This window comes from Schistocerca cancellata, chromosome 7, assembly GCF_023864275.1.
Source record: "Schistocerca cancellata isolate TAMUIC-IGC-003103 chromosome 7, iqSchCanc2.1, whole genome shotgun sequence".
Classification (NCBI taxonomy): Eukaryota; Metazoa; Arthropoda; class Insecta; order Orthoptera; family Acrididae; genus Schistocerca; species Schistocerca cancellata.
The window spans coordinates 438,849,368-438,870,237 of record NC_064632.1 but is presented as its reverse complement, the minus strand read 5'-3'; the positions used below and the strand labels follow the sequence as shown (position 1 = coordinate 438,870,237).

Sequence of the window (20,870 nt, the reverse complement as noted above, 5' to 3'; positions counted from 1 at the left end):
TTCACTAATTCCCACTATACCTAACTTTAACCTATCCATTTCCCTTTTTAAATTTTCTAACCTACCTGCCCGATTAAGGGATCTGACATTCCACGCTCCAATCCGTAGAACGCCAGTTTTCTTTCTCCTGATAACGACGTCCTCCTGAGTAGTCCCCGCCCGGAGATCCGAACGGGGGACTATTTTACCTCCGGAATATTTTACCCAAGAGGACGCCATCATCATTTAATCATACAGTAGAGCTGCATGTCCTCGGGAAAAATTACGGCTGTAGTTTCCCCTTGCTTTCAGCCGTTCGCAGTACCAGCACAGCAAGGCTGTTTTGGTTAGTGTTACAAGGCCAGATCAGTCAATCATCCAGACTGTTGCCCCTGCAACTACTGAAAAGGCTGCTGCCCCTCTTCAGGAACCACATGTTTGTCTGGCCTCTCAACAGATACCCCTCCATTGTGGTTGCACCTACGGTACGGCCATCTGTATCGCTGAGGCACGCAAGCCTCCCCACCAACGGCAAGGTCCATGGTTCATGGGGGGGCTGACTTGTTAGTAGATTGAAATATTAGATGTGCATTGATAATGTGAGGTATATGTTCATTACAAGTTTTGTTATGTTCTGTTGTGAATAAAAAAGAGTGGAGGAGAAGTCCGTAAATGGAAAGCATAGTTTGACAAGTGGGTGCAGATATCAAGCAAAATTTGTGTAGGTCGCTGAGGGTATTAGCAGCTGATGTGAGACATGAGAGAGTGAGATTGCTAAAAAAATGTGAAACACTTCGCAATTTTGGGTGTCATCCTTGCACAGTGGCCGTGCTAATCTTCTCTGTACCGTTCCGGTTTCAGCATATGTGCCGCCGAAGCGAGTACATTCGAGGAGCCCCATGAAGTTGTATACACAGTTGTGTCTAACACGGTTCAGCTTGGGTGTAGCTTTACGCAGCTCTGGCGAGGAACACAAGGCCTGTCAAATGCTAATCTGTAAACTAATTACTACAAGGTGTTGTTCTTAGTAAGTCGCAGTATTGTCAACTGCATATTTGGCAGTATTTGATATAAAAATTATATCGTACAGTTGCTTGCACTCGCAGCATCCACCCAGAGCAGCAGCAGTTTCACACAGCTGCCGCTAGGCGGCAGCACGGCGTATTGGCACCTATGTAACATGCTGAATATTTGCAAGCAGATTTGTCCAATCTTTCTCCTTGAAACAGGATAAGAAATGCATCAGCTGAAATTGTAAAAAGCAACGACTTATATGACATTGATGGGATTCAAAGTGCCATCGAAATAGTCTTCTTGTGTCTTCTTGTGGTGTACTTGATGTGTGAGTTAAAGTTTCCTTGCATATGCGACTCTGCCATTAAATCGATTAGTATCGTAAGAAAGTACCACTACAAAAGTAATGAAATTTGTGTTAGCAGTGAAAACAGTTTCGGAAAAATATTCGCTTGTTTTGGGAGTCTTGAAGACCTGCTACCAGCTCCAATCAGAGTCATTTATCCCACACATTAGAGAAGTGTGTTTCATAGGTATGCCTATAAGACACTAAACTCGGGATGTGAGAACATGGCGACAATAGGTGCCAACACGTCTTGCTGCCGCCTAGCGGCAACTGTGTGAAGCTGCTGCTGCTCTTGGTGGATGCTGCGAGTTCAAGCGACTCTACAATCTAAGTTTTACATCCAATACTGCCAAATAGTACAGTTGACAGAGCTGCCGCTTACTAATAACGACACCTCGCAGTAATTAATTCACAGATTAGCACTTGGCAGGCCTTGTGTTCCTCGTCAGAACTGCATAAAGCTATGTCCAAGCCGAACCATGTTTGACTATAACTATATATACAATTTCAGAGGGTTCCTCCGCCATCTCCGACAGTACTCCGCAAGGATACCGCCCTTCGATTGTGCCATTCCAGCACTAATCGAAGCGCTAGGTTTTCAGGTGCCAGCCAGCCAGCAGGCCGAGCAGCAGCGGTGCAGCCGAGCAGCAGCAGTGCAGCCGAGCAGCAGCGGTCCCAGCCAGCAGCTGCAGTCAAGCCGGCAGCGGCCAGCCAGCCCTCCAGCAGCAGTGGTCCAGCCAGACAGCCAGCCAGCACTCCAGCAGCAGCAGCAGGAGCAGCGGGCCCAGCCCCGTCCGCGGCAGCAACAGCAGCTGCGGAATTCCTGCCAGCCGTCGTCAGCATCGGCGCCAGCGCCTGCAACGTGGGACGCTTGTCTTCATCTGACTTCGTGTTCGTCTTTGTCTTCGTGTGTCACCAGTTTGTTCCTTTCTTTTTCATCCTGTGCATTTTTGTTTCTCCCTGTCGTCATGTCAGCCCCCACCACCACTACCACCACTACCACCACAGCCATTGTTTATACTTCCCCCTCCGCCACCACCACCACCATTACATGGTCTGCCCAGTCACACTCCCCTCTTTCCATCCCTCCTCTTCTCAATCTCCCTTCGCCCTCGCTCTTTGTCGCCCCTCTCCAGCTTCTTCCTCCCACTCCTCGCCCTCTGATTCTTTCCCCCCACTCCCCCAGCCTGTCACGGCAGCTCCAGCTAGGGTGGTGGCCCATCGGGCCCCTGCCCATGCCCAACTCTTTCCATCGCCTTCGCCTTCACCGCCACCACCGTCGCCGTCGACGTCGTCTTCACCATCACCATCTCCGGTGCCGACTGCTGTGTCCATGCCGTGACCTGCCCCTTTCCACCACCTCCCTATAGCTCCCGTCTCTCATGTCACCACCCACCCTTCTGCCACTGTTAAATGCCCTAGTGGCACCACCACCTCCTATGCTTCCAAAAAGGCCCCGCCCCGTCCTCCTTACCCCCCCCCCAGGATGCCATGGATGTCTCCCTGATTGGCCCTGCTCCCTCCGCCTCCTCCTCCTCCTCCTCCTCCTCCTCCCCCCCTCTTTATACAAATACCTTCTCTCCCGTCCCGATCCTTCCCTTCTCTAGGCCCGGAATCTCTCCCTCCTCCTCTGCCAACACTTCCCTGGTGCCCCCATCTCTCTCCTCACTCCCAGATGGGATTCCGTTCTCATCTCCTCCTGCAGCCCAACCCTCCATACTGACATCCTCTCCCACCTCCCCATCACCCGTTTTGGCCCCAACGCCTCCCTCACCCCTGCTCCTTCTCCATCTCCTACCCACCAACCCCAACCCCTGCGTCGCCTGCCGACCTTCACCACTGTGATCACTCGGCTCAGTCTGTCGATCACAGAGGAGGAGGTGTTGGCGGAGCTCAAGGCACATCCCACGCTGGAGGTGCGGGTGGTCCGCCACATTTTCAACTCTGCCGCCCCCACCCGCCTTATGCGTGTTTTCTCCTAGGACGCCCCCTCCATTGACCGTTTTCTGAAGGAGGGTGCCCTTCTCTTCAACCAGCGCTATAAGATGGACTCCTCCCGCTCCCACCCTCAATCCCTGCGCTGCCAGAGGTGTCTGCGCTATAACGCACACCCAACAGCCAAGTGCCACGAGACCCCCACCCGCCCGCATTGTAGGCAAGCACACATCCTCCGGCAGTGCCCTAACCTTCGATCCCCTCCCTCCTGCTATACCTGCAATCTCCCCCATCCCACTTACTCCCAAAAGTGTAAAGCCCGTCCCCTCCAACCACTCCTGAACTCACCGTCCCAGTCCGTCCTCTGGACGCCCCCACCCCTCCTGGCAATTCCCTTCGTCCCCCCCCACCGCTGAGGACATCATCAGGTTCCTCACCATTGTCCCACAAAACGTCCACCCTTTCCAGCGCCCTCACACCCTCCAACAGGTCTCCCTCGCCGCCCGTTCTATTTTCCATTTAAAAATGTATGCTGCCTACTCCAACAACCAGGCCCATTTCATCTTCTCCCGTCTTGACACCCTTGTCTAAATCCCTGACACGGCGCGACAGCACTGTATCCTTTTCAACAACATCTGCTCCCTTCTTGGCAACAAGAACCTCTTTCTGCACACCCTTGCCACCCACTGCATGGATGCCTTCCTCCTCCATGAAACTTTCCTCCAACCCCACCACACCATCCACACATCGCCATACCTCCTTCACCGCTCCGACAATCTCCTCCCGATTGCACATGGCGGAGTTGCCATTGGTCACCACTGCCAGATCCCACTTTGGCTCCAACCTCACCGAACACCTGATCCTTAATCTCTTCTTCCCCAGCCTTACTGTCACCTGCGCCACCATCTATGTCCGCCCTAACGGCCCTATTCCCTTCGACTTCCTCTCCCACACTGACCGTACCTTCTCCTCCTACGTGATCGCCGCCGACCTCAACATCCACAGTCGTTCCGCCGCCCAGTTACGGCGGTGGCATCTGTTCCTCTCCTCCCTTCAAGGTGACCTCATCCCGATCCCCCACCACACCCGTCCTGAATCCAACTCCACTCCCGATGTTATCCTTTCCTCCCCTAACCTCCTTGGCCGCATAACAGTGGATGTCCTGGAGCCTATTGGTAGCGACCATGTCCCTGTCCTCCTCACCGTTTCAGATGGTCGTCGCCCCCGCCCCGACCCTCGTAATGACCGTCCCCCAAAGTACGTCCATGACTATTCCCGTGCCAACTGGAATGCCTACCAGGATACCCTCTCCACCCAGGTCGATAGCCACCCCTTCACCTACCACCACCCTGATCATGTAACTCATGCCGCCTCCTTTCTCCAACAGACCTTGTCTGAGGCTGTGGAGACCCACGTCCCTACTGTCGCCATCCCCCCCCCCCTTACCGTCCTTCCTTACCCTCACAGGCCGTCCTCCTCCTCCGTGAATCCCGCTGTCTCTACCCTGCCTTCCTTCACACGCATGACCCGGACACACTCCTACGCCACCGGCAACTCCAGCGACTCATTCGAAATTTGCTCGCGGCTCAGAAACGCCAGGACTGGCGACAGACATGCACCCGTTTAACTGCTACCCTACCTATAAACTCGTCCAAGTTCTGGTCAGCCTTCCATCACTTTACCGGAACTAAACCCTCCCCCTACTACCCTCTTCTCCATGGTGATCACTCCTTACCTGACACCCTTAGTAAGGCCAGTCACTTTCCCTCTTCCCTCTCCAATGTCTTTTCCATCCCCAATGATCCCCATTTCGATTACTCCCTCTTCCCGAATATCAGCAATCGAACTGACACCTCTGTCCCTCCCCTCGCTCCTGGTTTCCAGTACTTGGACAACATTGCACACATGGAACTCAATGCCCCTATCACTACAAAGAATCTCATTGCTACACTCCGCACGAAACACAACACTGCTCCCGTTCACGATCGTGTCACCTACCATCACCTTCGTGAAGCTCCTGTCTCTTTCCTCTCCACCCTGGCCAGGCTCTACAATTTAGTCCTGTCCACCAGTTACTATCCCGAACGGTGGAAAACCTCCTGTATCCTGATGTTCCTTAAACCTGGCAAACCGCCATCCGCCATCTCCTCCTACCATCCCATCAGCCTTACCTCGGTCTTCAGAAAGGTCCTGGAATCTATCCTCACCCGCCGCATCCACCAGCATCTACGTCAGCATCGCCTCGTTCCTGTTACGCAAAGTGGCTTTCGGCCGTCCTTCTCTTCCGATGACCTTCTCCTTCACCTCACTCATCTCCTTTCCGAACAGCTAAATTCCCATCGCTCAGCATTCTTCCTCTCCCTGGACCTCGAACGTGCTTATGACCGCAAATGGAATTCCGGTCTCCTCTTCAAACTCCAAACCTTCGCCCTTCGCATTTACTACGTCCATCTGATCGGCTCCTTTCTCTCCTACCGTCTTTCCTACGTCACCATCCATAACACGGATGTATTGCATTGGTGATGTAAGGGATAGGTTTATTGCCAGTTTTATCATGTTCTGTTGTGAATGAAAGAGAGTGGAGGAGAACTGCGTAAATGGAGAGCATAGTTTGTGACAAGTGGGTGCAACTATGAAGCGAAACTTGTGTAGGTGGCTGAGGGTATTAGCAGCTGATGTGAGACATGAGAGAGTGAGATTGCAAAAAAAATGTGGAACGCTTCACGATTTTGCGTGTCACCCTTGCGCAGGGGCCATGCTAATCTTCTCTGTATCGTTCCAATTTTAGTATATTTACTACCGAAGCGAGTACATTCGAAGAGCCATCTGAAATTCTATATATAGTTATGGCGTCGCGTCAAACATGGTTCGGCTTGGACGTAGCTTTACGCAGCTCTGGCGAGGAACACAAGGCCTGCCGAGTGCTAATTTGTGAATTAATTACTGCGAGGTGTCGTTATTAGTAAGCGGCAGCTCTGTCAACTGTACTATTTGGCAGTATTGGATGTAAAACTTAGATTGTAGAGTCGCTTGCTCTCGCAGCATCCACCCAGAGCAGCAACAGGCTAGGCGGCAGGAAGACGAGTTGGCACCTATTGACGCCATGTTCTTACATCCCGAGTTTAGTGTCTTATAGGCATATCTATGAAACACACTTCTCTAATGTGTGGGATAAATGACTCTGATTGGAGCTGGTAGCAGGTCTTCAAGACTCTCAAAGCAAGCGAATATTTTTGCGAAACTGTTTTCACTGCTAACACAAATTGCATTACTCTTGCAGTGGTACTTTCTTACGATACTAATCGATTTAATGACAGAGTCACATATGCAAGGCAACTTTTAACTCACACATCAAGTACACCACAAGAAGACACTGTCTGTGACCATATAAATTGTTGAGTAACTCCACAGACACCAAGCATGGTCCTGTTCATCCAATGGCGCCAGAAGACAATTGTGACTGCAAGAAGAGACACGGTAGCCTCACGAACCATTAAAAACAGCTTTCGTATTGCACACTTTGAAACACAGCAGTGTAGGTCATTACTAGGGCATGGATGGGTGAATGCGAGTTGTGTGAGATAGTAGTAGGAATGATGGACATAGTTCCGTTTTAAGTACAATACCAGGTGATATATTTGTGTTGATCCAAGTTTACACAGGGCAGGTCTACTTGACAACAGTGAAACACTGTGATGGAGATGTGTGAATGAGCCTAAAATATTGAGGGGACTTGTGGTAGGAGAAACCAGGTTAGCATTGTGTTAGTAGCTATAGTTATGTTCCTGGGAAATGTCAATCAGATGTAATCCAGTTTGGTGAATGTTGTTATTGCAGGAAGAATTGCTAGTGCAAAACAAAGAGTGATAGATTTAGTATCTGAAAGCAGTTAATAACTGAGTAGCTATTGGTGTCATGTGAGACAAACTGGTTTGTGATGTTGTTGTCTATTCCAAAATTTTGAAGCTTGCTAGTGTTTTGTGTCTTGACTGGCTCTGTATCTGCTTATGTGGTAGAGCTTCTGTGTATGTGACATAATGAATATTGAATGCAGAGATTGTCCAATCTTTCTCCTAAACACAGGATGACAGGTCCATCAGCTGCAATTATGAACTGCATCGACTTGTATGACATTGATGGGATTCAAAGTGCTGTCACTGCAGGTGACACCTCATCAGATTCTTAACTGAAGCATATCTGCCTGTGTAATGAGCCACTGCCCTTCACCTAAAAACCAACTATTACAGCAAATCTGAGGTGAATCAACATGTCATGTACAAATTTCGCTGGTGTGACCCACAAAGTATTTTCCCACATGTCTGGCAATCAGCCACTACATATAGTTACCTAAATTAATTTCAAAAGTGTCAGTTAATGAATACCACAACACTGAAGTGTTTAGAAAGCAGACCAGTATGCTAATATTAACATATAGTGTTATATGTTAATATTAGCATACTGGTCTGCTTTCTAAACACTTCAATGTCATTTGTACATGACATGCTGATTCACCACAGATTTGCTGTAATAGTTGATTTTTAGGTGAAGGGCAGTGTCTTATTACACAGGCATATGTGCTTCAGTTAAGAATCTGATGAGGTGTCACCTGCAGTCTGTATTATGAGGGCTGCAGCTGGATAGCAAGGCCACTAGGAAAGTTACTTGAAACATAATGTTAAATGAACTTCCTGTAAAGGGGTAGCTTGCACTCTTAATGATTAAAGAGACATCTTCCTTCACATGTTTATTTATGCTGCTGAAACAATTATGGCATCAGCTGCAGCCATGAAGATGAATAGAGATAAATGTTGTGGGTCTGTGTGCAGACAGTATGTGATAGTGGCATACAGGCACCAGAAGCTTTGTAGGCGTTAGAGAAAAATAAATATTAGGTAATACAGGCTAATGTTAGAGCGCTAGAGTGTATTTAAGCAGTAGTCTGAGTGAAACTATGTGAGTGAGAAAGATTTGGAACATGCAGCTATCTTGTGTAAAGTTGATGTAAGGTTTCCAAATGTTGTGTGTGGCAGTAAGTGTGTGTTATGAAATGACATGATTGAAACAGTAGGAAGAGATGTTGTGACAGGTGAGTGTGATACTGAGGAAGAGAAGAGGCTTTTGCCTGTGCTAGGCTTAGTCTTAATCTTAGGCTTAGACTGGCTGTGATTTGTGTCAGGTTTGCCAATGAGCTGAAGGGGTGCTAGTGACATGTACTTGTGTCAGTGTAGTTGTGGTTTTGGTGTGCTTGCTGACTTGTTATTAGAGTGACGTTTTAGATGTGCATTGTTGATGTAAGGGATAGGTTTATCGCCAGTTTTATCATGCTCTGTTGTGAATGAAAGAGAGTGGAGGAGAACTGCGTAAATGGAGAGCATAGTTTGTGACAAATGAGTGCAGATATGAAGCGAAAATAGTGTAGGTGGCTGAGGGTATTAGCAGCTGATGTGAGACATGAGAGAGTGAGATTGCGAAAAAAATGTGGAACGCTTCACGATTTTGCGTGTCATGCTTGCGCAGGGGCCATGCTAATCTTCTCTGTATCATTACAATTTTAGTATATGTACTGCCGAAGCGAGTACATTTGGGGAGCCCTCTTTCTTTTTTTTTCCTCTATTGTAATTTTAATCACCTGATACAGGCGGGCTGGCAGCAGCATGGTACGCTGCTCTTCAGCCTTAAGTGGAACAATAACATGACATATAGGTGATACAGACAAGACAGTAAAAACGGCTGGCAAGAAAAAAGGAGATACGAAAAACAATAAACAAGAAGCCGTTCACGCTGGACGCAAAAAAACAGTAACACTTGGGGACACGGCGCACAGAACATGGATGACGGCGACGCCACACGTGAACGGTTGAGGCGTGAAGGTGACAGAACACTAAACACAAATCGAGGCACACACACAACACACAGATGGCGATGATCTCCGGCGCGCGATAGTCCACTGAGCGTGTACGAGTCCGGGGACCTGCCAAGAGTGGAGGAGGAGGAGGATGAGGAGGAGGGGAATGGGAGAGGGGAGAGAAGAGAGAAGAGATGCCATGGGCAGAGGAGAGGGGGGAGGGGAAGCCCGGAGGAAGAGGGGAGGAGGAAGGGGGGAGAGGAAAGAGAAGGGAAGGGAAGGGAGGGAGGGAGGGTGCCTAAAAGAAAGGACACAGGAAGTGGGGGGAGGGTCAAAGTTGATAGGAGGGGTAGATGGAGGGGAGGAGGACATCATCAGGGAGGAGGAGCTGGCGGAAGCCACCTTGGGAGAGGGTAAGGAGGGTGGAGAGATGGAGACCGGGTGGGACGTGGGAATACAGGCACGGAAGCGGGCGGGGGTGGGAGAGGATCGGGGAGACGAGCGGGTGAGGAGGGTCAAATTTACGGGAGGTGTATGGGATCCGTATCCTTTCAAGTAAAAGAGGAGGTGGGGGAAGGGGATGAGATCATACAGGATCCCCGTGGGGGAGGGGACACGGATGTGATAGGCGTGGTGGAGAGCATGGCGTTCAAGGATTTGGAGGGATTTATAAAAGGTAGTGGGGGCGGAGATCCAGGCTGGATGGGCGTAACAAAGGATAGGGCGGATGAGGGATTTATAGGTGTGGACAATTGTGGCGGTGTCCAGACTCCATGTACGGCCGGAAAGAAGCTTGAGGATACGGAGGCGGGAACGTGCCTTGACTTGGATTGTCCGGAGATGGGGAGTCCAGGAGAGGCGATGGTCGAGGGTGACACCAAGGTACTTAAGGGTGGGAGTGAGGGCGATAGGACGGCCATACATGGTGAGATAGAAATCAAGGAGGCGGAAGGAAGGGGTGGTTTTGCCTACAATGATCGCCTGGGTTTTGGAGGGATTGACCTTGAGCAACCATTGGTTGCACCAAGCAGTGGACCAGTCAAGATGGGATTGGAGAAGGTGTTGGGAGCGTTGCAGGGTGGGGGCAAGGGCAAGGAAGGCAGTGTCATCGGCAAAATGGAGAAGGTGGACGGGGGGTGACGGCGGCGGCATGTCCGCCGTGTACAAAAGGTACAGAAGGGGGGAGAGGACGGAGTCTTGGGGCACACCGGCGGAGGGGAACAAGGTGTAGGAATCTGTGTTCTGGATGGTGACATAGGAAGGACGGAGGGAGAGAAAGGAACCGATCAGACGGACGTAGTTAATGGGAAGGGCGAAGGTTTGGAGCTTGAAGAGGAGACCGGAATGCCAAAACATGGTTCAAATGGCTCTGAGCACTATGGGACTCAACATCTTAGGTCATAAGTCCCCTAGAACTTAGAACTACTTAAACCTAACTAACCTAAGGACATCACACACACCCTTGCCCGAGGCAGGATTCGAACCTGCGACCGTAGCAGTCCCGCGGTTCCGGACTTCAGCGCCAGAACCGCTAGACCAACGCGGCCGGCCCGGAATGCCAGACGCGGTCATAAGCGCGTTCGAGGTCAAGGGAGAGGAAGATTGCGGAGCGACAGGAATTTAGCTGTTCGAAAGGGAGATGAGTGAGGTGAAGGAGAAGATCGTCGGAAGAGAAGGACAGCCGAAAGCCACACTGGGTAACGGGAAGGAGACGGTGCTGGCGGAGATCCTGGTGGATGCGTTGGGTGAGGATAGATTCCAGGACCTTGCTGAAGACCGAGGTAAGGCTGATGGGACGGTAGGAGGAGACGGCGGACGGCGGTTTGCCAGGTTTAAGGAACATCAGGATATGGGTGGTTTTCCACAGGTCGGGGTAGTAACCGGTGGACAGGACTAAATTGTAGAGCCTGGCCAGGGTGGAGAGAAAAGAGACAGGAGCTTCACGAAGGTGACGGTAGGTGACACGATCGTGACCAGGAGCGGTGTTGCGTTTTGTGCCGAGTGTAGCAATGAGATCCTGTGTAGTGATAGGGGTATTGAGTTCCGTGTGTGCAATGTTGTCCAAGTACTGGAAACCAGGAGCGAGGGGAGGAACAGAGGTGTCAGTTCGATTGCTGATATTCGGGAAGAAGGAGTAATCAAACTGGGGATCATCAGGGATGGACCCCCCCAGGGGGTCCACAACTCTTTTGTGGATACGTGTGTAGCGAGCACGGGACCCCGAGCTAATGTGGCCTTCCTTCCTTTCCGGTCTGCATACCTTCCCTTTCCGCATCCTTCCCCGTCCCCCATCTTCGCCCCTCCTCCCCTCACCTCTGGCTCTTTCCTTCCCTTTCTCCCCATCTGGGAGTATGGTTTGTACCTACGTCCGGAGACGGACGCTCGAACATGTAACGCATTCTTCGCCTTCTTTGCTTGTATGTCTTCTTCCTTCCTTTGTCCTTCTGATTTCCTTACCTCTTCTCTTTACCCTTTTCTCTGCTGCGGCGTTTGAGACCTCTCTTCTTTCCTTTCCTTTCTCTTTCTTCCTCCCTGTGCGTGTCTGAAGGCCGACCCACGCATTTTTGTGCGTAGCCGGTGACGGGGTAACGCGTAATTCTCCGCCCCGGGTAGACAGGTTGGACACGTACGTACCCCCTGGTAATGGCCAGGCCCAGAGAGGGGTGATTACCCGAGCTGATACCTTCCGAAAGTGCCGATTGGTCCCTCCGTCCGTTTGTCGGGAGGTGTGACCTGAGGTCTGAACAATCACCTAAGGTGGGAGTGCCTTCAGAGAGGGCCCCCACAAGGGAGGAGCGCGCCATCGGAGACGCCGGTAATCATGGGGGATTCTTCTGCAATGGTTTCCTCACCTTCCGCTATGTCTGCTCACAAGGGTAAGTGTACTGAGTCTCAGCCACAGACGGTTCTTCCATCGCTGCCACAGTTCCTTGTTGTTTCTCGGTCTGACGAAGGTCACGACTTCTCCACGGTCAACCCTTTCATTATTCAGAATGGTGTCGACGCAATTGCAGGTCCTGTAAAGTCTTGTTCCAGATTACGGAATGGCACCTTGTTGTTAGAAACAGTCAGTGCCCTCCAGGCACAAAAATTGCTGCATACTTCACTGCTCCACACCTTCCCTGTCTGGGTTGAAGCGCACCACACTTTAATTTCCTTGCGTGGAGTCGTTTATACACGCTCCCTCGATGGATTGTCTGACGAAGAAATTCAGCACTACCTGTCTGACCAAGGCGTAACGGCTGTTCATAGAGTTATGAAAAGGGTTGACACAAACATCATTCCAACCCGCACTGTCTTCTTGACATTTGACAAAGTTCAACTCCCATCCAAAATCAAAGCAGGCTATGAGATAATTTCCGTTCGCCCTTATGTCCCAAACCCTACGCATTGCTATCGGTGTCAGTGGTTCAATCACACCAGCCAGTCCTGTTCCAATCCAGCCAAACGTGTTACGTGTGGCAAGGATGCCCATGAGGGTGCTTATCCACCTCCATCCCCTCGCTGCATCAACTGTATGGGTGACCACGCTGCTTCCTCTCGAGATTGCCCCGTTTTTAAGGACGAAAAGCTCATCCAGGAAATCAGAGTGAAGGAAAAGGTGTCGACCTTTGCTGCTCGAAAATTATTCGGCAGTCGACAGCCCACCGTGCCTCAGACAGGAAAATACAGCACTGTCCTTGCTTCTCCTCGGCCAACAAAGGAGGCGGCCACGCAGACTTGCAACCTCACCTTTAGTGCCACAGTCGTCAGATCGGCCAGCGCAAAGATCGCCCGTTCAACCTCACCACTTTCGCCTGCCCACTCTATGGCTCACCCTTCATCGGGTTCTGCTAAATCTCGAGCCCAAAAGTCAGACACCAAGACTTCGAAAAAAGAGCATACTCGTGAAGATTTTTTACGTAACCCAACTTCACAACCATCGGTTCCTCCTTCATCTAAACGTCATAATTCCAAGAAGGCTACAAAGAAACGCAGTTCATCTCCTTCTCCGCCAAGGCGTGTCCCATCTACAGCACCACCTGGCGGAAATCGTCCTCGGCCGTCTTCTGTGTCGCCGAGGCGCACTGCTGGCGGCCGATCAACCGGCCCATCGCTGGTGGCAGGAGCTGCTCCTGAACAACCTATGGATCAGGATCTTCTGCCTTCGGCTGAATGCCATTCCATGCTGTTGGTCGCGAGCTCTGAGCAGTCGTTGAGTTGACAGCAACTTTGGTCACATTCCTCCATTTTCTGTTCACCCTATGTCCGTTATCCACTGGAATATCCGCGGCATTCGAGCCAATCGGGATGAATTGTCGATCCTCTTACGATCCTACTCGCCGGTCATCTTCTGTCTTCAGGAAACAAAGCTTCATCCCCATGACCGCTTTGTTCTCCCTCATTTTCAGTCGGTCTGATATGATCTCCCCTCTGTTGAAGGCACTCCAGCACATGGAGGACTCATGATTCTTCTCCATGAAACTCTCCATTATCACCCAATCCATTTAAAGACTTCCATCCAAGCTGTCGCCGTCCGTCTTTCCCTTTCTGGATACACGTTCTCTCTTTGTACATTCCATCGTCCACACCAATGGCACGAGCTGATCTCCTTCATCTTCTTGGTCAGCTTCCTCCCCCCTATTTGCTGGTTGGGGACTTCAATGCCCACCACCCGCTTTGGGGATCTCCACATCCTTGTCAACGTGGCTCACTATTGCTAGACGTCTTCCACCAAGTGGATCTAGTTTGCCTCAACACTGGGGTCCCTACATTTTTGTCTGCCTCCACGACAAATTTATCTCATTTGGACCTTGCGGTCGGTACTGTTCCGCTAGCTCGGCGCTTCGGATGGTTCGCCCTTGATGATACACACTCGAGTGACCACTTTCCATGTGTCCTCAGACTGCAGCCTCAACTGCCATATATGCGCCCGAGACGCTGGAAGTTTGCCCAGGCCGACTGGACACTTTTTCCGTTTCTAGCGTCATTCGATGGCCGTCACTTTCCCAGCGTCGACGATGAGGTCACACACATTACCGACGTTATTCTTACAGCTGCGGAACGTTCAATACCACGCACCTCCGAATTGCCCCGGCGCCCCCCCCCCACTTCCTTGGTGGAACGAGGCATGCCGTGACGCAATACGTGAGCGGCGACGTGCTCTCCGCATTTTCCGCCACCATCCTACTTTGGCCAACTGTATCCGCTATAAGAAGTTCCGAGCGCGATGCCGTCGTGTCATCCGCGATAGCAAGAAGGCAAGCTGGAAATTCTTTATTAGCTCATTTAACACCTTCACTCCCTCCTCGGAAGTTTGGAGTCGGCTTCGACGGTTCTCAGGCGCGCCTAGTTTCTCCCTGGTCTCTGGGCTCACTGTCACGCATGATACATTAGTGGACTCCGTCGCAATTTCTAACTCGTTGGGTCAGCACTTTGCTGAGATTTCGAGCTCTTCAGATTACCCGCCAGCGTTTCTCCCGAAGAAACGTGAAGCGGAAGTGCGACCTCTTGCTTTCTCCTCTCACAATCGCGAAAGCTACAATACTGTTTTCTCCATGCGGGAACTCCAACATGCACTCTCTTCTTCTCGCTCCTCCGCCCCAGGACTGGATGGTATCCACATCCAAATGTTGCTGCATTTATCAACCCATAGTCTGAGTTACCTCCTTCGCCTTTATAACCGAATTTGGACCGACAGTACTTTTCCCAGACGATGGCGGGAAGCTATCGTCGTTCCTGTTCCAAAACCTGGAAAGGACAAACATCTCCCCTCTAGCTATCGCCCCATTTCTCTCACGAGTAGTGTCTGTAAGGTTTTGGAGCATATGGTGAATTACCGTTTAGCTTGGTGGCTGGAATCCTGCAGTCTTTTAACACCTGCCCAATGCGGATTCCGAAAGCATCGTTCTGCAGTTGACCATCTTGTTGCTCTCTCCACTTATATCATGAATAATTTTCTCCGGAAACGCGAAACAGTAGCAATATTTTTTGATCTGGAGAGAGCATACGATACCTGTTGGAGGACAGGTATCCTCCGCATACTGTTCTCTTGGGGCTTTCGAGGTCGGCTGCCCTTTTTTCTTCCCGAATTTATGGTAGAGCGCACATTTAGGGTGCGGGTGAACACTACTCTCTCCCGTACTTTCTCACAAGAAAACGGGGTACCCCAGGGCTCCGTGCTGAGTGTTGTACTGTTTGCCATTGCCATCAATCCAATTATGGATTGTCTCCTTCCTGATGTCTTGGGCTCCCCCCTTGTGGACGATTTTGCGATCTACTACAGCTCTCAACGGACCAGCCTTCTTGAATGACGTCTTCAAGGATGTCTCGATCGCCTCCACTCTTGGAGCATCGACACCGGCTTCCGTTTTTCTCCCAGTAAGACCGTTTGTGTTAATTTTTGGTGACGTAATGAGTTTCTTCTGCCATCCTTACGTCTAGGTCCTGTCAACCCTCCGTTTTCAGACGTCGCTAAATTCTTGGGTCTTATGTTTGACCGAAAACTGTGCTGGTCCTCCTCACGTTTCCTATCTTTCGGCTTGCTGTCTGCGATCCCTCAACACCCTCCGTGTCCTGAATGGTACCTGGTGGGGAGCGGACCGAGTGGTCCTTCTCCGCCTCCATCGCGCCTTAGTGCGCTCGAAATTGGACTATGGAAGCATAGTCTACTCCTCTGCTCGGCCGTCTATTCTTCGGCGTCTCGACTCTATCCACCACCGTGGATTACGTTTAGTGTCTGGAGCTTTTTACACCAGCCCTGTGGAAAGCCTTTATGCTGAGACTGCTGAACCTCCGGTGTCCAATCGGCGAGCAGTCCTTCTGAGTCGTTATGCTAGCCATCTGTCTTCCATGCCTGCTAATCCAGCCCATGACATTTTTTTATACGCTTCCTTTGATGTAGGGTATGCAGGCTGCCCCTCCTCCCTACTACCACCGGGAGTCCGCTTTCGTCAACTGCTCCATTCTCTTTCCTTCCGCCTTCCTAAAACCTTCCTGACAACTTGGGGTACAGCACCGCCTTGGCTCCATCCCCGGATCTGCCTGCTCCGAGACCTTTGTCGATTTCCCAAGGATGGTACCCCTTCACTTGTTTATCGTCAGGCATTTGCTGCTCTATGTGCACAAATGACGGACGCCACATTCATTTACACCGACGGCTCAAAAACATCGTTAGGTGTAGGGAATGCCTATATTGTTGGCGACACCCCAAATCACTTTCGGCTTCCCGACCAGTGTTCGGTTTATACTGCGGAGCTTTACGCTGTTCTCCAGGCCGTCCACTACATCCGCCGCCATCGGCGGATACAGTACGTTATCTGCTCAGATTCTCTCAGCTCTCTCCTTAGTCTCCAATCTCTTTACCCTGTGCACCCTCTGGTCCACCGGATTCAGGACTGTCTGCGCTTGCTCCACCTGGGGGGGGGGCGTCTCGGTGGCGTTCCTCTGGCTCACGGGACACGTTGTTATCTGCGGGAATGAGGCGGCCGATATTGCAGCCAAGGCTGCAGTCTCTCTTCTTCGGCCAGCTTTTCCATCGATTCCCGTCGCCGATCTACTGAGCGTTTTATGTCGTCCTGTTGTTCATTTATGGCACGCGCATTGGTCGACACTTCCCCAAAATAAATTGCGGGACGTGAAAACTCTTCCTTGTGCTTGGACCTCTTCCTCCCGAACGCGTCGTCGGGAGGAGGTAATTTTAACTAGACTCCGGATAGGGCACTGTCTTTTTAGCCATCGACATCTTTTAAGCGGCGATCCTCCCCCACTCTGTCCCCACTGCTCTCAGCTGTGGACGGTAAGACACCTTTTAATTGAGTGCCCCTATTTTCATCCGTTACGCGCCCGTCTACAGCTGTCGCCTGATATATCGTCAATTTTAGCAGATGACACGCGATCGGCCGATCGCGATCTAGAGTTCATTCGTGCCAGTGAAATGACGTCAGTTATTTGAAATTTTTTTGGGACAACCAACCCCCTTCTGTAGTGGATTTTTAAGCCTTCCTTCTGCTTTTAGTTTCTCCAATTTTATGACTTTCGTTTATAACACTCCCTATCTGCTACCACTGTACCATAACCTCAATGCCAGAAGCAGGTTGTAACATAAAACAATTTTGTAAAAGAAACTATGGCACAAAGCAACAGAGCAGTGTTACCCTCTGAGAGGAATCTTGTTAGTTTGACCGTGTTGTTCCTAACGGAGGTGGCTTATCGGAAATGAAAGTAAGAATTATGTAAATATTGGAATAGTGACAAACAAAATTTTGCCTAGCTATACTATTCCTAGAATAAGGGAAACGGTCGCCAGCCTAATTAGGCAAGAGAAAGATTAACATTCTCGTTTATGAAAGTAGGTATAAGTAACTATAATGGACAACACAACAAACACAACCTAGACTTAGTAACACTCGAGTGCAATGAACTCTGACACTCATATGTTTTAAGATTGAAGCTAACAACTGGAGCAGCACAGAAAAAAAACTATTTGCAAAATTATAGCACGTACAGAAAAACACTATCACTTTCAGGGTTTACACAAACTGAATGGTCTTTATACTATTAATATGCACACAAGAGAGATAAACACTTAGTGATCATGAACATATAATTTCCTACTATGCAGTTTTCTACTGTTACTACCGTAAAACATAAAATTAACATTAATGTAAGATACTGACCCACTTTCTGATATTAACAACAGGCAGTAGTGTGATTATTTACTAAGCAAAACTCTATAAACCACTGTCTTGAGAAATTTTAATTTGCAATTGGCAATAACACTTTAATAAGCAGTTTTACTAGGAAAATTATTTCAGCAAGCATCATTAACCATAACTTTCTCTTTACTATGTCCAAAGGGGCATCAATTAGAAAACTGGGTTTCAATGTACTTTCAGTAAGGACACTCGGTAATCACTTTACTTCAAACGGAGAGGACCCTGAGAGGTGTTATGATGAGGAGTAAAATTAAGGTAGGAACATAAATTCCGATATGAATTACCTTATATTTCAGCACACTAACACATCCATTAGGCTGATCCTTCACTGTACATCAATATAGTATTACGTTACAGTGATTGCGCAATGTGGTGGCAACTGCATGTTGGTAGGTGGATTCGCAGACAGAATTACTGGACTCTGTCATTTCTTCGTGGCGATGATTCATACAAATTCCAGAATAGTTCCTTCTATTTATCCACCCATCCGAGGCATTGGAAAGTAGCAGAAAAGCCTCTCTCTCTGAATCAGCACAATATGCACCTTTATAATGACAGTGCACAGACTCGTAGCTCCTTTCCGACTGGTGGCTCGTCTCCGACTGACTGCTCGTCTCCGACTACTATCAGTTCCACCTTTTCCACCTATGCCAACTACAATTTGCGCGCTCTACACAGTTCCGTTCCAGAGGGGAACCACTACACCATTTACATACAAACTAACTAAGAACCCTAAGTGAGGATCAGCAATTTACATAACAGCAAACAAATACATTAAATAAAACAGAACATTTTCACATATTGATACTTCTACAAAAAATTATTCACACAAAATTACAATTACATACAATAAGTTCTGTTCCCTCCAAATGGGACAAAGAACTTTAAATTACAGATACACTACTTTGCATAGAATCAAATCACGACACCAAAGTTTTTTTTAACAAAGAAAAGAGTACACAATTTTATGTTATCGATTCAATCACACTTACAGAAGATCAACAATGTAACATTAAATAAAGCAAAAGCAAAATAAATCCATACAGCATAGGAGCTGTGGTGTTACACGTTCCCACTGCTGCTGGTTTCCGTTTTCAGTTTTTACTGCTTCCTAAGTCACACACCGGGCGCTAATGACCATAGCAGTTTTGCGCCCTAAAACCAAAACAAACAAAAAGAAAATCGGGGATGGAAAACACATCAGACAGGTAGGAGGCAAAGTGATTGGCCTTACTAAGGGCGTCAGGGAAGGGGTGATCATCATGGAGAAGAGGATAGTAGGGGGAGGGCTTAGTTCCGGTAAGGCGACGAAAGGCTGACCAGAACTTGGACGAGTTGATAGGTAGGGTAGCATTTAAACGGGTGCATGTCTGTCGCCAGTCCTGGCGTTTCTTAGCCGCGAGCAAATTACGAATGTGTCGCTGGAGTTGCTGGTGGTGTCGTAGGGTGTCCGGGTCACACGTGCGGAGGAAGGCACGGTAGAGACGGCGGGATTCACGGAGGAGGAGGATGGCCTGCGGGGGCAAGGTAGGACGGTGGGGGTGGATGGCGACAGTAGGGACGTGGGCCTCCACGGCCTCAGACAAGGTCTGCTGGAGAAAGGAGGCGGCATGGGTGACATCATTGGGATGGTGGTAGGGGAAAGGGTGGCTATCGACCCGGGTGGAGAAGGTATCCCGGTAGGCATTCCAGTTGGCACGGGAATAATCATGGATGTACTTAGGGGGAGGGTCATTACGAGGGTTGGGGCGGGGGCGACGACCGTCTGAAACGGTGAGGAGGACAGGGAGATGGTCGCTACCAATAGGCTCCAGGACATCCACCGTAATACGACCAAGGAGGTTGGGGGAGGCGAGAATAACATCGGGAGTGGAGTTGGATTCGGGACGGGTGTGCTGGGGGATGGGTATGAGGTCACCTTGAAGGGGGGAGAGGAACCAATGCCACCCCGCCGTAACTGGGCAGCGGAACGACTATGGATGTTGAGGTCGGCGGCAATCACGTAGGAGGAGAAGGTACGGTCGATGTGGGAGAGGAAGTCGAAGGGAATAGGGGCGTTGGGGCGGACATAGATGGCGGCGCAGGTAGTGGTAAGGACATGGAAGAAGAGACTAAGGATCAGGTGTTCGGTGGGGTCGGGAAGGAGAGGTTGGAGCCGAACGGGGATCTGGCGGTGGTGCCCAATGGCAACTCCGCCACGCGCAATCGGGTGGGGATTATCAGAGCGGTGGAGGAGGTAGGGCGAAGTGTGGACGGTGTGGTGGGGTTGCAGGAAGGTTTCATTGAGGAGGAAGGCATCCACGCGGTGGGTGGCAAGGGTGTGCAGGAAGAGGTTCTTGTTGGCGGGAAGGGAGCGGATGTTGTTGAAAAAGATACGGTGCTGTCGTGCCATGATAGGGAGTTAGACGAGGGTGTCAAGACGGGAGAAGGTGAAGTGGGCCTGGTTGTGGGAGTAGGTGGCGTACATCTTAAGGTGGAAAATGGAACGGGCGGCGAGGGAGATCTGTCGGAGGGTGTGGGGGTGCTGAAAGGGATGAACATTTTGAAGGACAATGGTGAGGAACCTGATGATGTCCTCAGCCGTCAGGGGGGGGGGGGAGACGGGGGGAGACGAAGGGAATTGCCAGGAGGGGTGGGGGCGTCCAGAGGACGGACAGGTACGGTGACTTCAGGAGTGGTCAGAGGGGGTCGGGCTTTACACTTTTGGGAGTAGGTGGGATGGGGGAGATTGCAGGTATTACAGGAGGGAGGGGATTGAAGGTTAGGGCACTGCCGGAGGAAGTGCGCTTGCCGACAATACGGGCAGGTGGGGCCCTCGCGGCACTCAGCTGTTGGGTGTGTATTATAGCGCAGACACCTCTGGCAGCGCAGGGATTGAGGAGGGGAATGGGAGGGGTCGACCTTGTAACACTGGTTGAAGAGGAGGGCACCCTCCTTTAGGAGACGGTCAATGGAGGGGGCGTCCTCGGAGAAAATACGCATAAGGCGGGTGGGGCCGGCCGAGTTGAAAATGCGGCGGACCGCCTGCACCTCCAGTGTGGGATGCGCCTTCAGC

At 50.3% G+C, this 20,870-nt stretch overlaps 3 non-coding genes across 3 annotated transcripts; all 3 read right to left on the bottom strand.

The window, feature by feature from the left end:
• Positions 1 to 757: 757 nt before the first annotated feature.
• LOC126093522 (U6 spliceosomal RNA) lies at positions 758 to 864 on the bottom strand. Its single transcript, XR_007521667.1, has one exon. It is a non-coding gene; the product is annotated as a U6 spliceosomal RNA (small nuclear RNA).
• A 5,115-nt stretch (positions 865 to 5,979) lies between these two features.
• On the bottom strand, positions 5,980 to 6,086 carry LOC126093506 (U6 spliceosomal RNA). Its single transcript, XR_007521653.1, has one exon. It is a non-coding gene; the product is annotated as a U6 spliceosomal RNA (small nuclear RNA).
• Positions 6,087 to 8,746: 2,660 nt separating this feature from the next.
• Positions 8,747 to 8,853, bottom strand: LOC126093503 (U6 spliceosomal RNA). Its single transcript, XR_007521650.1, has one exon. It is a non-coding gene; the product is annotated as a U6 spliceosomal RNA (small nuclear RNA).
• Positions 8,854 to 20,870: the final 12,017 nt, after the last annotated feature.